This window comes from Lactuca virosa, chromosome 7 (genome assembly GCF_052849685.1).
Source record: "Lactuca virosa cultivar CGN04683 chromosome 7, Lactuca_virosa_CGN04683_v6, whole genome shotgun sequence".
NCBI classification, from domain to species: domain Eukaryota; kingdom Viridiplantae; phylum Streptophyta; class Magnoliopsida; order Asterales; family Asteraceae; genus Lactuca; species Lactuca virosa.
Genome location: NC_136432.1, coordinates 123,279,188 through 123,296,824, shown reverse-complemented (window position 1 = coordinate 123,296,824; position 17,637 = coordinate 123,279,188). Strand labels below are relative to the sequence as shown.

Below are 17,637 nucleotides of genomic sequence, written 5' to 3'. Positions count from 1 at the left end.
ATTCAACATTTATACTGTTATAATATTATAAGTTTAATAATATATATATGTATAAGAACAAGTCAGTCTTACCGCTAGTAGGCCTCATTCACGAAGCCGGTCTATAAGGGGGGTATAAGGTTACTGCCTATAAAATGGTGGTTTAATGGGTGTCCACTCTCACCCACCTCTTCCTTGACTGGTGGAGGGTCGTTAGTCGAACGGGTAGGACAAAGACTATAATTCTCATTAAAAGTATAATGATAAATATAAAGTAACTAAATGTTTTATAAATTGCCAATCTTAGTTACTTTAGGAATATGTGAAATTGATGCTAACCCATGAAATTACACTTTGCACCTTGCTAAGTCGTTAGTGGAGCGTGTGTGGTTAACCGACGCACTAACTTGGACTAACAAGGGTGGAAAAGGGTGGCTTAAGGTTTATCATAAATCGGTGGAGCGTGTGTGGTTAACCGGCACATCGATTAGGTGATAAAATTACGAGTACCAAGTTAATTTGCATGGTTATTCACACCTTGTTTGTGATCCTCGGTATCCCAGTCACAAACTTGAAGGGCATAATCGAGATTTAAACATGCCATTGAATTGTTCAATGAATCTCAAAAGGTCTAGGAGTTTCAATCCAATTAAAACTTAATAATCTGTTTCGTTTTTCATGGTGGAAATTGGTAAATCGTCATTTACCTACCTTTAAATATTTTGTAGCTTGGATTACGGCATCCCTCTTCCAAGTTATAAAATATTGTGTTGGGTCGTAGCCTTAATATTTCATTTGGGTGTCTTATTAAGGACTCTTTATCTAATCTAAACTTGTCTTTCTTCCTTTTCAGATGTCTTCCAACAATGCTTCTGGCTCAAACCCTACTGGCTCCTTTTCTCTCATGAATCTTTGTGGGAGAGTCATCTTTGATGGGACTAATTTCAATGATTGGATTAGGAACATAAGGATGGTCGCTCGCTATGAGGACAAGGAGTATGTCCTTGATAAGGAGCTAAAGGTTATTGATGAGTCTTCTGCTACTCCAAAGGAGATTTATGAGTACACTACCCATGATAAGGATGCCACTAAGGTATCTTGTATCATATTGGCTACCATGACAACAGAACTCCAGAAATCCTATGAAGATTTCTACCCTTATGAGATGCACCAGGACCTGATGGAAAGATACCATCAGAGTGCTCGTCAGGAAAGGTATGAAATCATCACCTCCATGATAACAACAAGAATGAAGGATGGAGAGCCCATCACGGGCCACCTGCAGAAAATGCAAAGATTCATGGACCGTTTGCTAAAGTTAAATGTGAACTTTGATGAGGAGTTAGCAATAGATATCATTCTACACTCCTTACCCTCCTGTTATGATCAGTTCTGCATGACCTATCATATGAACAAGGAGGAGGTCACACTTAGCAAACTTCAAGGACTTTTGAGGACTGCTGAAAGTAGTCTCAAAGGTAAGAATGTTGTTACCACTCCTACCACCGCCCCTGTTCTGGCAATCGGGCAAGGTAAAGGGAAAAAGAGGAAGACCCCTTCGAATGGTACCAAGGGAAAGTCTCTTAATGACTCCTCTTCGAGTGGAACCAAAGGGGGTTCTACCACTCTCTCTTCCAACCCGAAGGATGCACAATGCTTCTACTGTCAGGAAAAAGGGCACTCGAAGCAAAGTTGCCCCAAGTACTTGCAGGATGTTAAGCATGGGAAAGTGAAACCCACTCATGCAGGTATTTACACTATATTGTCTAATAACTCACCATATACTAATTCTTGGGTCCTTGATATAGGGTGTGGAATTCACATTCGTTCTGATTTGTAGGGCCTAAAAAGAAGTGAGAATGTGGAGCACGGGAAGATAAAATTGATCATGGGGAATAGGAAAGCTTCACCTGTCACCAAGATTGGAGTTTACTCTTAATTGCTTAGTAGTGGGTTAATATTAGATTTGAATAAATGTTGTTACTCGTCCGAAATGGCGAGAAATATTATTTCCTTTCATGGTTTGTACAAACAAGGATTTACTTTTTCATTTGATAAGGAATGTTGTGGTATTAATGCTTTTTATAATGGTGTTTTTTAATTTAAAGCATTCCCTTGTGATGGTGTATATGAAATTGTGTCGGTTGTAGACAACTTAGGAAATAATTTATTGCATATTGACTCTTCCACTAGTCTAGATAAGGCATCCTTGTGGCATTGTCGTCTTGGACATGTTAACAAGAAGCGCATAGGACAACTCCAAAAGGCTGGATCCTTGGAGTCATTTGACTTAAAGTCAGATAATAGTTGCGAATCTTGTTTACTTGGAAAAATGACTAAGTCACCCTTCACTAGTACTTGTGCTAGGGGTAAAGGTTTGTTGGACCTCATAAACACAGATGTGTGTGGACCCTTCAAAACCGCCACAAGGGATGCTAACCGCTTCTATATGACTTTCAATGATGATTACAATAGGTATGGCTATATCTACTTAATCAATCATAAGTCATAAACCTTTGAAAAATTCAAAGAGTTTAAACAAGAAGTGGAGAATCAACTGGGTAGGAATATAAAGATGCTCCGATCCGATCGGGGTGGTGAGTATCTTAGTATCGAGTTCCTTGACTATCTTAAGGAATATGGAATTGTTTCACAATTCACACCTCCTAGGACACCACGGCTGAATGGTGTGGCTGAGAGGCGCAATCAAACCTTGTTCGACATGGTTCATTCCATGATGAGTCGAGCTTCGTTACCAATCTCATTCTGGGGGTATGCCTTAGAGACTGCCGCCCATATCCTTAATCTAGTCCCTACCTAAAAGGTTGCCAAAACACCACACGAGATGTGGACTGGGAAAGTTCCCACTTTAGACCACATCAAGATTTGGGGTTGCGAGGCTTTCGTGAGGCGTGAGACTCACGACAAGTTCGAACCTCGAAGTGAGCGGTGTATTTTCATCGGCTACCCATAGAAATCTTTTGGTTATCTCTTCTACAAACCGAGTGACAATGTTGTCTTCGTCGCGGGGAGAGGAGTCTTTTGTGAGAGAGAATTCATAAGCCAAGGAAACAGTGGGAGTCAAATTGACCTTGAAGAACTTCGAGAGTCAAGCGGTGAAGGAACCTCAAACACTAGCAATCAACCTGAGGAGGATACTCCTGTTGAGCTGATTGATGAGTCCATACCTCTGAGGCGTTCCACAAGAATTAGGAGCACACCTGATTTTTATTATGGTTTCTATATTACTACAGAAGGTGATGCATTTATCAGTGATAGTACACTGATAAATTTGGATGAACCTAACAACTTTAAGGAAGCTATGGCAGGCGCTAAGTCTGCTAAATGGAAAGAGGCTATGGACAGCGAGATTCAGTCCATGTATGACAATCAAGTTTGGAACTTGGTTGACAATGTATCGGGTCGTAAGACCATGGGATGCAAATGGATCTTCAAGAAAATGACCGACATGGATGGGAAGGTACACACTTATAAGGCGCGACTGGTTGCGAAGGGCTTTACTCAAACTCCGGGAGTTGACTATGATGAGACCTTCTCACCAGTAGCGAAGATTAAGTCTATTAGGGTTATGCTAGCCATAGCTGCATTTCATGATTATGAAATATGGCAAATGGATGTCAAAACCGATTTCCTTAATGGAAAGTTGGCTGAGGATGTTTATATGAGTCAGCCAGAGGGTTTTGTTGATGCAAAGTACCCTAATAGAGTGTGTAAGCTTGAGAAATCCATCTATGGATTAAAACAAGCATCTCACAGATGGAATCTTTGTTTCGATGAGAAAGTCAAAGAGTTTGGCTTTTCGATGAGCGAGGATGAGTCCTGTGTATATGTTAAGGCTAGTGGGAGTATAGTTAGCTTTTTGGTATTGTATGTGGATGACATACTACTCATAGGAAATGACATCCCAACCTTGCAGGAGGTTAAGTCCTAGCTTGGGAAGTGTTTCACTATGAAGGACCTTGGAGAAGCTGCCTATATCCTAGGGATAATGATATTGAGAGACAGGAGTAAGAAACTAATTGGACTTAGTCAATGTACCTACTTGGATAAGGTGTTGAATAGGTTCAACATGCAGGATTCCAAGAAAGGTGACTTACCGATCTAGAGTAACGCCAAACTGAGTAAGACTCAGAGCCCGAGTACAGAGGCTGAGATAGCTGAGATGAGTCGAATACCATATGCTTCCGCTGTAGGCTCGATCATGTATGCTATGACTTGTAATCGCCCTGATGTGGCCTTTGATTTGAGCATGGTCAGCAGATATCAAGGAAATCCGGGCAAGGCTCACTGGACTGTGGTGAAGAACATTCTAAAGTACCTACGGAGGACTAAGGACTGGGTCCTTACCCTTGGTGGGAGTGATGACTTGAGAGTAGTGGGGTATAGTAATGCCAGCTTTCAGACTGACATGGATAATTTCCGCTCTAAGTCGGGCTGGGTCTTTACCCTAAATGGAGGAGCAATTACTTGGAAAAGTTCCAAGCAGGAGACAGTGACTGATTAAACTTGCGAATCAGAGTACATAGCAGCAAGCGAGGCGGCGAAGGAGGCAATATGGCTGAAGAAGTTCATTGGAGACCTTGGAGTTGTACCAGCTATAAAGGAGCCTATGGAGAATTTCTGTGATAACGAGAGTGCAATTGCCTTAGCCAAGGAACCAAGGGATCACGTCATATTCAAGCATATCGACAGAAAATACCACTTCATTAGACATCGAATAGAAGAAGGACTCCTCGTGGAAAAGAGGGTATCATCGGATGAGAACCCAGCAGATCCCCTCACGAAGGGACTGTGTAGGGTTAAGCATTTACAGCATGCGAGGCGTATTGGGCTGAAGAATGATATTAGTTTTAGTAATTAGATAGCTTTCGAAACTTGTAATAGTTGAAATTAAACTGACAATTTGATGTTTAAATAAAAGGTGTTTTTATTTACTAGTATGGTATTGTCTTGTGTCAATCATTTACTATTGTTTCATTTTGCTTGTTTTGACTTCCTGTATAATTATATTATTCAAACTATCCACATTCAATCATACTATGGAAGTAGGTACTGAAATAAGACTATCATGAATTGGATTTGTAGATTTGTCTGAATTGTATTGGACATAGCAATTGTTGCTGCAACATTCATGAGTGCTCATAAGTTCTGAGTATTGGATTCAATCTACGCTCACTTGTATCACTTCATGGAACTTATCTCAAGTGATCATGAGACGGTAATATCATATAAGTCTTCAAACCAAGAGATATGAGTTGTTGACTATGAGTTGCTTGTACATTGATAGTACGAAAACACATCAGTAACTTGATGTTATAAAACGTGTTGTTGTGTACAATTTGAAGATTAGTTAGTACAAGCATATGAGTCGAAGTTCATCTGTTCCTTTTAGTCCTTGGAGGATTAAAAGCGATATCTTGGGCCCCTCGATGATTTTTTTACTTATGTGCCAGGACCGGTCAGAACTGAATTGATGTGTATGATTAAGTTCTATGTCAAACAAATTGGAAATCGGGAAACAAACCGTTGGACAATAAGTACGACGTTGTTCCATGTATTTTTCCGGCTGATATCTTGAACAGAGGATTATATGATCACTTATCTAAAATGGCACAACTTAGTTCCACGAGACTTTTAAGAGCTACGATTGTTGGTCGGATCCTGAAGTCGTACTTGCTGCTATAGTTGTTAGACTTATCCAAGTGGGAGACTGTTGGTTAAGGTGTCTAAGTCCATAACTATATTTGGTATGTACTTGACCTGATTTAGCATGGTCCATTTGGGTTGCATGGCATCGGAACAATTTTGATAGACTTTTGTGAGAAGAGGATATTTATGATTTATTAATATATTATAAGTTCTAATATATTAATATGAAATCATATTATTTAATTAGTTTTGATCAAGAATTAGTTTGGAATTAATTTTGTGATCAAAAAGAGACTAATTAAATAAATGGGGATTGATTTGGTAAATCATTCATTCTTATAAAGTAGGCTTATGATCCATAGTTCTTCATGTTGGGCTAAACCCATGTGGTGACCCATGGATACTCCATGGAGGTCAAAACCCATGGATCATCAGGAATGTGGAAAGTCATGAGTTACATGGTGTAACCCTAATGTGCACACTATATAAAGAAGCCTCATACTAGCAAAATCGGCACTTAGGATACACAAGTGAGGGCTAGCCGATTTTGGTGCAATATAATCTTCTCTCAAGTTATTCCAATTATTGGTGGTGTTGTGTGAAGCATTTGAGGCATCACATTTGGGGTGCTAGGCTCACAAAGTCTTAAGGAATCAAAGCTACAAGAAAGGTATGTCATTCTACTAGAATTTTGTATTACATATACCCCATGATATGCTAGTTAGGATGAAACCTTGGAAAAATGAAAGTTTGCATGTATAATAAAGAAAACATAAATCCAAGGTTTCTAAGGTTGCATGCACACCATAGGAGTGTTAGAATGCTCAAAACCCTACATAAAGTAGTATCGTATAGCTTTATTTATTTTATAAAACCGAATGAAGATGCATTAGCCCCGTAAACCAAGTGATTGTCAATACCCTACGTGAGTTATTATAACCATGCTTAATATGACTGATATGCCTGAACGACGTTCTTCCAGCGTCGGAATTGGTAGACTTTTGTCACCCTAGACTTGTCGGTCTAACTATAGCGAACAGCTGAGGTGTGGGGTTGTCAACCCCGTTTAGATCTATACACAACGGTCTTGCTCTCCTTTCAGGAAACTCTGGTTATAATGCAGGACTTAAGGGATACTTTAGGTAAAGAACATGAAGAGAGTGTGTCTCACAAGAGCATTAACTGATTTACGTGAACTATGACTCCTTTTTCTTGTAAAGCGAAATAATTATATCTTTGAATAATTATATGTATTTTCTAAAATGAAATTGTGGTTTGTGACTTCCAAACTATACCAATTATAGTTTATCTTGTTTGTTTGAAACTATTTATATAATCTTTTCTATAAATATGAATGTTTATTCTTGTCTAGTATTAAAATATGAAATCGACACATAATATCTCTGGGTTGTAACCCACCACATTAGTAAATAACTATATTGTAACCATTTTTGCTAGAAAATCTATCTTTTAGTAAAAGTTGCCAAAACCTTGTAGTTTTCCAAATCATGCTTTTCTTATGATATTTGTAGCATATAATGAGTTATGTTTTTGTTAACTTTACATATCAAAACTAATATATCATGAATATTGTATAAAAGTAGTGATAATCATACCTTATGCAAATAATATCTTATTTTTAACATTAAGATGCAAACATGTAAGTATTTGTGTGATAACAAAGTTTTAATTGTATCCCCCCCCCTAAAAACATGAAAAAGCTTGAAAATATGGGGGTATGAACTCACCTTGAGTGGTTTTGGTGGATGACTTAAAGGATTGAGATGAGGATTTCGAACTTGGCACTTGAAAGGGAGTGGATGAACTTCAAGGAAAGGTTATTATCCTAAGAATGTCAACACACAAAAATGTGTGTAAAAATGGTGAAACTAACATAAAATCGTATATAAACACTAGGGTATTATGAAAATACTTACCAAAGAAATCTAAGGATGAACTTGGGGCTTAAATCCTTTGAAACTTGGAAAAGGGTTCTTGAGAGAAGGAGGAATTTAACAAGAACTAGAATGAAGTAATGGTGAGGTTTTGTGATGTTAATCTCGTTTAAATAAAAGGAGTGGTATTGAGGTGAAGTTTACTTAGATAACTAGAGGGTAATGTATGGATGTTTGGTAATACGTGGGATACTGTGATTGTATTGGAAATGGGTGAGATTTCAAATCCTAAAGTCAACCTTCCTTGCTTTTTCCTTATCCTAGACCGCAAACCCCTTTCAAACACCCTAGTGTGACCGAAATCACATGTGATTTCGGTCCTAGGATTGGCTTTACTTTTTGATTTCGGTCCTAGGCCTTTTCCCATGGTGATTTCGGCCTTAGTGGGTCCTTAAGGTGTGTTTTCGGCCTTAGTGGGCTTGCTTGGGGTTGATTTCGGTTCTTATGTTTCCTAGACAATGTGATTTCGGTTTTGAGTAATATAGATCACAAAGATGATGGCCTTAAAACTCAAGAATTCAAGGTCCTTGCATAAATGCATGTTGTTATGCTAAAACTATTTGATTCTTGTTTGATTTGCATGAACTTTTCAAGGTTTAATTCAACATGAATTTCCAAGTGTATATTATCTTTAATCATACAAATGGTGCCCTCTTGGCTTTCAAATAACATTATTGCATCAAGTTACATAGATATACATTGTGGATACCCTTATACACAAGACCCCTCAGACTTGGTTTGACCCAAAATTTTCTAGTTGTCACAGATTTGATCTGATTGTGTAGCTTTCGTCTGAGTCTAACCGTTATAGGGTTGAATCTTTTACTCGAAGGATTATCTGACCTCTGTTGTATGTGACTATATTCATGAGGTAGTTGGTCGACATTGGTGGGAATCTTTCAACAGCTGAGGGCAGGATGAGGAGGGGAACCTAGGAAAGCCTAGGATATGCTCCATTGAGTTTAGTGGGGCGGTTCAGTGAAGTTGGGAACCTAAGAAAGCCTAGGAGCTGCTTCGATGTGTATTATGTTGTTGTTTAGCAGATATTTGGTAGTATGGTTCAGTGAGTACTGGCGTAATTGTCTGAATAAGTGACTTAGAGGATTCAGGAGGATTGCTGAGGAAAGTATGGCTAGGTGTGGAAGGTAGTATTGGGCGCGTACTACTAAAAGCATAGGATCCCTACTCGAATCGATGAGAGTCTTGGAGAATCTAAGAACCTTATGGGAAGGGAGAATTCTTGGTTAAGCTCTAATAGTGGAGATAGCTGCTTTGCCAGACGAGGATGAGCACACATGAGGAAGGCCCAGGGTTGGTCCCGGCTCCGGTGGTGAGCCAGTTAATGGAGGGACTACCAGGGATTTGAGTTCGCATTGGTTTAAGGAGATGGAAAGTGTTTTCCACACTAGTCCCTACCCCTTAGGAGCTAAGGTTCAGCTCATTGTGGATCTCTTGTATTAGACGACACAGATTGATTGTGCATTCTATTGCGCTTTCGGGACTGGAGACTATGTCTTGGGAGTAGTTGTAGCCTGGGTAGGGCAGAGGTTCCTCCAGCTATTACAGTTCAACCGTTGACGATTGAGTTGGTGAGCGTGTCAGGGTGCAAGACCTTGGATGATATGATTTCTAGAGCCAAGAGCGAGGGATTGATTTGGAGCACATTGGGAAGAGGGGACAAGATCTGGTGCATATAGTGGAGGGTCCCGGAAAGAGACCCAAGATTTCGAGTCAACTTTTGAGAGGCCAACAGGGCCGGATTCGGTTCAGTATTTACGGGAAACTACACGAGGGAGTTTTCGTTTCAAGGGTTTTAGTAAGTGTATCTTTGGGTTTGTTTCCCTGCTTGTGTTTGGGTTATACCTTCAAATATTGACATATGACATTTGCATACCGTGAGTTACGGGGTGGTTAGTGAAAGGTCGTTTCCCTCTTTGTTGGTTTGGAGCGTTCAATGTTATCTGGGTCTATGGTCGAGATTGGTTCAGGGACGTGATGCGAAAGGTCCACATTTAGGATTGGTGACTCAGCCATTATGCTAGGGTCGGCTTTTGGAAGCGCCAGGGGAAGTGGTCTACTGTTGAGGCTTTTATCTGGACATCGGTTATTTGGACTTCAAGAGATAAGTGTGGCATCATTTCAAGGCGTCTAAGACTATTAGTTTCGCTAGGATTCGGGAACTGTTCGTCTGATCTTTAGGAGTTGTGTGGTCTTTGGGGTTTGGGCCAGTATTAGAACACTAGCACGGGTAAGCAGCAGGTTGTCAGCAGTGGGTTATTAAAGAGTAAGAAGGATTGGGAATCCTTCAAATCTTATGTATTGTGAAAACTTAGTCGAATATAAGTGGGGGAGTATTGCGCAGGTGTTCAGGACAGGAGCAGGTATGAGACCGGGATGAGTTTCTCATCCCCATCGAGGAAAATGGTGGCCCAAGTGGCTGATTAGTTTGAACGTTGTGCGAGTTTGGAGTCCGGTAAAATTTCCCAGCATGTGAATCGCGTTTTCTTGGTGCGTGATAACAAAATTTAGGGAAGCAGGTTGGGGTTCCAGTCATGAAGTGAGTTCAGTTGGGTGTTCAGTCGAGTGCACGCTCGACTCTGTGTGTGTTCTGAATTGATAGATTTAGGGTAAGGCATTGGGCTGTGGTTGTGTTAGGATGAAAGTGTTGTAAGACTACGGGGGAGCCGTAGCATTCACTAATGGTCAGTTGGGTTGAAAGTGTTGTAAGACTACGCGGGAGCCGTAGCATTCACTAATGGTCAGTTGGGGTAAAAGTGTTGTAAGACTACGCGGGAGCCGTAGCATTCACTAATGGTCAGATAAGATGAAAGTGTTGTAAGACTGTGGGGGATCCGTAGCATTCACTAATGGTTAGTTAGGATGAAAGTGTTGTAAGACTACGGGGGAGCCATAGCATTCACTCATGGTCAGTAGGGTGAAAGTGTTGTAAGACTACGGGGGAGTCGTAGCATTCACTAGTAGTCAGATAGTGTGAAGAGTGTTGTAAGACTACGGGGGAGCCGTAGCATTCACAAGCAGTTAGATAGTGCGGGAAGTGCAGAAAGACTGCAGGGTAGTTGTGGCATTCACGGATTCGTTCGGATGACTTAGGCCAGGGAGGGCCAGTTTGCAAGGTTGTGAGTAGGTCACAACATAATTGGAATCAGGAAACGGTAGTTCGAAGGAGACCGGGTATGATGCAAGACTACAGTTATTCTGGTAGCATTCACCTTTTAGCGTCGGACTCAGTGGCAACAGGTTGTTATCCTATCATGATCGGATGGATCAAAGGATTGAAGAAGCCATGAGTAGCGGTATAGATAGGGCAGGTATTGTCAGACGAGGTATCCTTCAGAGGTCATTTGGGACTGATGTGCATGTGTTCCTTTCCTAGCAATCGGTTAGGTGTTCAATGTTTGATTATATATTATCTGTGAAGTTTTCTGTTGGGAGTCGCGAAGGGCGACAGTGGGGGAGCCTTCTTGGTTTAATAACTAGGTTGGAACTCGAAATTTCAGATGACTGGCTGACGAATTGGCACCAGGGAGGTCTCGGTGGATTGAGGGAAGCAACCGGAAGGCAACAGCCGACTGTTTCAGGCAGTTTCAGGACTTCGGGCGGTATTAGCGATTTGGGTTCCGTGGGAATGAGGAGTATCTGGGTGTTGGGTAATGCCAAGTCACCCACAGCGGGATTAAATAATCTCAGAATAGTCTTAGTCTATCCGTTATAGGGAGGGATCTTTTACTCGAAGGATTATCTGAGCTTCTGTCAAGTATAAGTGTTCTGCAGAGAAATTTGGTCTATAAATCTGTTTTCTAATGGGAACCTCAAGTTATCAGAGGTTGAGTAGCCAGTTAGGAGATAAGTGAAATGAATCCGGCAATGATTCAGGGTGAGCGATCTGTTGGATATAGTGTATAAGTCCATAACTATATTTGGTATGTACTTGACCCGACCCGGCATGGTCCATTTGGGTTGCACTTCACCCGAACAATTTATGGATAATCGTTTGAGAATAGTATAAGTTATGATTTATTAATATATCATAAGTCCTAATATATTAATATAAAATCATATTATTTAATTAGTATTGATCTATAATTAATTTAGAGATCAAAAGTATGACTAATTAAATATGGGCTCTTGTATTTATATAGTGTGGGCTAATGCTTATTTGGAATGGGCTAGGCTTGCATGGAAAGTCCATGGATACTCCATGGAGCTTTAACCCATAGATCTCATGGAAATGAAAAGACATGAGTATTAGGGTTTACATGGATGTAACCCTAATCCACCACACTATATAAAGGAGGCTTTGGTTCTTGAAATAGCACTAGTTGATGTGTGTAAACTAATAGGGCCGATTTCAAGAAGTTTGTGACTATTCTCTCAAGTTTCCAAGTTTGTGGTGATTTGTGACTTCCATTTGAGGCATCCACATTATTGGTTCTAGGCTCTCAAACTCCAAGCAATCAACTACTACTACAAGGTAAGTAATTCTACTAGTTTTATTTGATTCAAGTTCCCCATGCCATGCTAGATAGGATAAGAACCTTGGAAAAATAATTATTTGCATGTATCTTAGTCAAACATAGATCCAAGGTTTCTAGGGTTGCATGTACACCATAGGAGTGTTAGAATGCTCAAAAACCCATCAGTGGTATCAGAGCCTGGTTTGTTTTATTTGATACTTGATGCAAAAAAAAACTTGAAAATCGAAGTTTTGTTCAAAAGCTCGTATCAAAATTTCAAGTTTTGTATATGTACTTACGATTCTTGAAATTTTTGATATGAACATTCATAAACATATGAGTTTAGAAGATCATAGAAATTATGTGCTAATAATTGATTAGATTAATTCTTGATCTTTATGTGTTTTAATGGAGTCCATAACTAGTTCTTAAGTTATGGATAACCAAAAGTCACATTTATAAATAACCATTAAAAGAACACATAGGTTACAAAAAATGAAGAGTCTTCATTTTTAATAACCATTAACTCATAAGTTATGAGAAATGAAAAGTTTTGAAAGTTTACAAAACTTGCCCTCAAGTTTTGGAACATGTAAAGTCATATTAAAAACTTTAGTTCCAACCCCTAGAATTTTAAAAGTTAAAATTCAACCCTTATACTTTATAATATTATAAGTTTAATAATATTTATATATGTATAAGATCAAGTCGTCTTACCGCTAGTACGCCTCATTCACGAAGCCGGTCTATAAGGGGGGTATAAGGTTGTTGCCTATAAAATGGCAACTTAATGGGTGTCCACTCTCACCCACCGCTTCCTTGATCGGTGGAGGGTCGTTAGCCGAACGGGTAGGACAAGGACTTATTAATTCTCATTAAAAGTATAATGATAATACTAAAGTAACTAAACTTTATTGAATTCCGAATCTTAGTTATTTTAGGAAAATGTGAATAAGGTGCTAATCCATGAAATTACACTTTACACTTTGTTTAAGTCGTTAGTGGAGCGTGTGTGGTTAACCGGCACACTAACTTGAACTTAACAAGGTAGGTAAAGGGTGACTTAATGTTTATCATAGTATCGATGGAGCGTGTGTGGTTAACCGGCACATCGATTGAGGGGTAATACATTAAGGGTACCAAGTAATTTGCATGGTTACTTCACACCTTGTTTTGTGATCCTCGGCATCCCAGTCACAAAACTTGAAGGGCACACTCGAGATTGAAACATGTCATTGAAGAAAGTTCAATGAATCTCAAAGAATCTAGGAGTTTCTAAACCAATTAAAACCTAATTAAATATTTCGTTTTTCATGGTGGAAATTGGTGAATCGTCATTCACCTACCTTCAAATATCTTATAGCTTAGATTACGGCATCCCTCTTCTAAGTTATAAAATATTGTGTTGGGTCCTAGCCTTAATATTACATTTGGGTGTTTTGTTAAGGACTATCTCTGTATCTAATCTAATCTATTCCCTCTTCTTTTCAGATGTCTTCCAATAACAATGCTTCTGGCTCAAACCCTACTAGCTCCTTCTCTCTCATTAATCTTTGTGGGAGAGTCATCTTTGATGGGTCCAACTTTACAGATTGGATCAGAAACATCAGGATGGTCACTCGGTATGAGAACAAAGAATATGTTCTCGACAAGGAGCTGAAGGTACCCGAGCCAACTGCTACTCCTGAAGAGCTTGCTGAATATGAGGTACATGAAAGAGATGCTAAGTGGCATGCATCATGATGGCCACCATGACAGCCGAGCTCCAAAAGTCCTATGAGGATTATTATCCTTTTGAGATGCACCAGGACTTGATGGACCGCTACCATCAAAGTGCTCGTCAAGAGCGATATGAAATAATCTCCTCCATGATAACAACCCGAATGAAGGATGGTGAACCCATCACGGGCCACATGCAGAAAATGCAAAGGTATGTGGACCGTTTACTGAAGCTGAATGTGAACTTCCCTAAGGAGTTAGCAATAGACATCATTTTGCACTCCTTGCCATCGTGTTATGATCACTTCCGCATGACATATCACATGAACAAGGAAGAAGTCACCCTCAGCAAACTTCAAGGACTCTTGAAGACCGCCGAAAGTGGTCTAAAGGGTAAGTCGGTTGTTACTACTCCTACTCCTACTCCAACTGCGGCCAATGTCTTGGCAATCGGGCATGGCAAAGCGAAGAAGAGAAAGAACCCTTCTAAGGGTACCAATGGTAAGACCCTTGAAGGCTCCTCTTCAAGAAAAACCAAGAAAGGTTTTGTCACTCCTTCTGCTAACCCTAATGAAGCTGAATGCTTATATTGCCATGAAAAGTCGCACTGGAAGCGAAACTGCCCAAAGTACCAACAAGATTTGAAGGATGGGAAAGTAAAACCCAACCATGCAGGTATATACACCATATTGTCTAATAACTCACCTCATTCTAAGTCTTGGGTCCTTGATACAGGTTGTGGTATTCACATATGTTGTGATTTGCAGGGACTAAAAAGAAGTGAGAATGTGGAGCAGGGAAAGATAAACTTGATCATGGGAAACAGGAAAGCTTCACCTGTCACCAAGATAGGAGTTTATTCCTTAGTGCTAAATAGTGGGTTTACATTAGATTTGAATAAATGTTATTATTCGCCAGAAATGGCAAGAAATGTTATTTCCTTTCATGCATTGTATAAACAAGGTTTTACCTTTTATTTTGATAATAATAATGGTAGTATTGATGCTTTCTTTAATAATGTTCTTTATTTTAAAGCATTACCTTGTGATGGCGTGTATGAAACTGTATCTGTTGTAGATAATCTAGGAAATAATGTATTGTGTATTAACTCTTCATCTCATTGTTCAAGATCTTGTATCAAATTGATTTCAAGTTATGGGATTCTTGAGCTGCCTTCACATATCTAGAATTTTGCAACACATTGACAGCTCCTAAAGAAGAGGATCAGATTCTAGGTTTGACTCATACCCTTGCCTCCTTCTTGAATATGCAAATTCCAGTAAGGATCACAACAACTACCGCCTACTTGATTAAGTATAACATCCTAACGACGACAACTTAATCATCACCAATTCTCAAGTCTTTAAATTTAGTTGCATCCAGTTATTATAAAGTACAAGATAATGATAGTGAAATCCCTTCAACTCCACCGACGCCTTCACCTTCATGTGATCGGTAAGGTGCAAGAAAAATAGGCTAGAGAAAGGAATTGAAATGTGGGACGATGAGGGGTAATGAATAAAAAGGGTGTGTCCACTTTTATTTCTTATTTAATAAAAAACTCAAAAATGATGATCGATAAATTATCACAAATAAAAAAAATGAAAAAAGAAATTGGTAAGGGTAATATACTCATTTAATGTTAATAGGGATGAAATGTGTAGTTTAAACCAAACGAGGGACGGTCCGAGTTAATTTTTGAAAATAAGGACTGAACGTGCCTTTTGACACCTACACGAGTGACGATTCATGTAATTTATTCAAATTAAAAAGTTAAAAAAAGGTAAAGGGTATTATATTTTTGTTGAGGACTAAATCCAAAAATAAAACCAAAATATAAGGATAATCTAAGTTAAAAATAGAGTAAATTGCACGAATCGACCTTCGTGCAGATGCTAAAAAGCACGTTCAGTTCCTATTTTTAAAAATTAACTCGGACCGTCTCTGAATTTTCATTTCCTTACACGGTTAGTCCCTGTCGTCGTTAGCCGTTAGTGGTTGTTGTTTAAGTGCCCCACGTGCTTTGCACGCAGGGGTATTTTTATCTTTTCAAGTCTAAAAATGTACATAAATGAATAGTTGAAGGACCAAAATTATAACATACTCAAAACATTACTCATGTATGGGGTGGAACCTCCAATCTGACACCGTAAATCGCAGCACCCTCGAATTGCACATCTCGTTGAAGCTCAGATTCCGGAAGCAATTAGATTCGATTATGAGTATAAGAGAAAGGTGTTGACATTGGCTGATGATATGAACCGCATTAAAAAAGCACAATTTCAGCATTCCGTTCGTTTCTGGTTGACGAAATCTTGGAGACGCTTTGAGAAGGATTCGTGAAGGTGCTTCCATGATTCGTACTAAAGGCGAGGAAGGAACTGATAAGTTTTAATAGACTTCGTTCTATCTTATCCTATTAATTCCTTGATTTCATTATTGGGTTCTAATCCAAAAGAAACATAGAGATTCAAGGAATTTATTTAGTGAAATCTTACCAATTTCTCATCGATTCTTATCTGACTTTTTCAGGTATAACATAATTGATGTTGTGAGGCATGTAAGATTCGTGATGGGGCGGGGGGACATTAGGGTTCTGCAAAACATGGAAGACGATGAGGTGTTCACTTTTGTGAAGAAAATCGCTACCCCATACGAATTAGTGATTCAGACGAAGCAACTTGGCGACTTCTGGTGATGAACTTTGTTGCAAGAGGTGTTCCAAATTCGGTCGATAGAACACTAATGATGCAGTTGGGATGCGATATTTGTTAGTCGGGGGTGTTCAAGAGCAGACCCGACTCGCCGGACATGTGCTATTGTTCAAGCGATGACTCATTACACTAGTTCGTCGATGCTTGTAGAGGTGGGTTTTGAGTGATTTCAGTTTTGATTTGAACTTGAGGTTTTGAGTTATTTACTCTGGAAGTTTGTAGTGAAGGAGGAGTGAGTGGTGACTGGTGAGGTAAGTGTTTGATGACGAAGGTTGTTTCCGACAATGTCATCATCTATATCGTTTCCCCAAAGGTAGTCACTGTTTACCCAAAGGTAATCACCAGAAAGAAGAAAAGTAATACAGAGTAGTGATTTTAGAGATAATGGAAGGACCGGAGATGGGGTTAGAAATGAAAAAGACTAAATGGATAATATATTTTTCGATTTATAAATATTTTGGTCACTGAGTTTTTTTTTTCGGTCCACATTTACCACTTCAATTTGTTAAACTGTACACATTTAATCCTTAGAAATGAAAAAGACTTAAAAGGGTAATATATTTTTCGATTTGTACACATTTTGGTCACTGAGTTTTTTTTTTCGGTCCACATTTACCACTTCAACTTGTTAAACTGTACACATTCAATCCTTATGACCGGCTACTCTAGGTTAGCTGGTAAAAATGACTTAATAGGGTAATATATTTCTCACTTTGTACACATTTAGTCCTTAATATTTTTTTTAGTTGCAAAATCAGTCATTTTTGTTTTTTGTACTCATTCAGTACTTATGGACGATTTCTTTAGGTTTTTCTCATTACATCTTACATGGGACAATCAATAATGAGGTGTTTGGGCTTTTGATGCTTATGTCCATCACGATATCGACTACTTGGTTGCTTAGGTCATGTGTTCTGAACATCATAACTTCTTCATACGATCTTAGATTTTAACGATCTTTATATCCTTGTGTTCGTATTTTAGTCTACTACAACTTTTGTTTATATTACTCCAGTTAAAAAGTAATATATTTTTACTTACGATCTTTATATCCATATGTTTTTTTATGAATGTATGTATGGATGTTTTTTTTAATAAAATCGTAAGTAAAAATATATTACACTT

General features: G+C 39.0%; 1 pseudogene; it reads left to right on the top strand.

Annotated features, from left to right (window-relative positions):
* The first annotated feature begins 15,201 nt into the window (after positions 1-15,201).
* Positions 15,202-16,679, top strand: LOC145127104 (pyridoxal 5'-phosphate synthase subunit PDX1-like; annotated as a pseudogene).
* Positions 16,680-17,637: the final 958 nt, after the last annotated feature.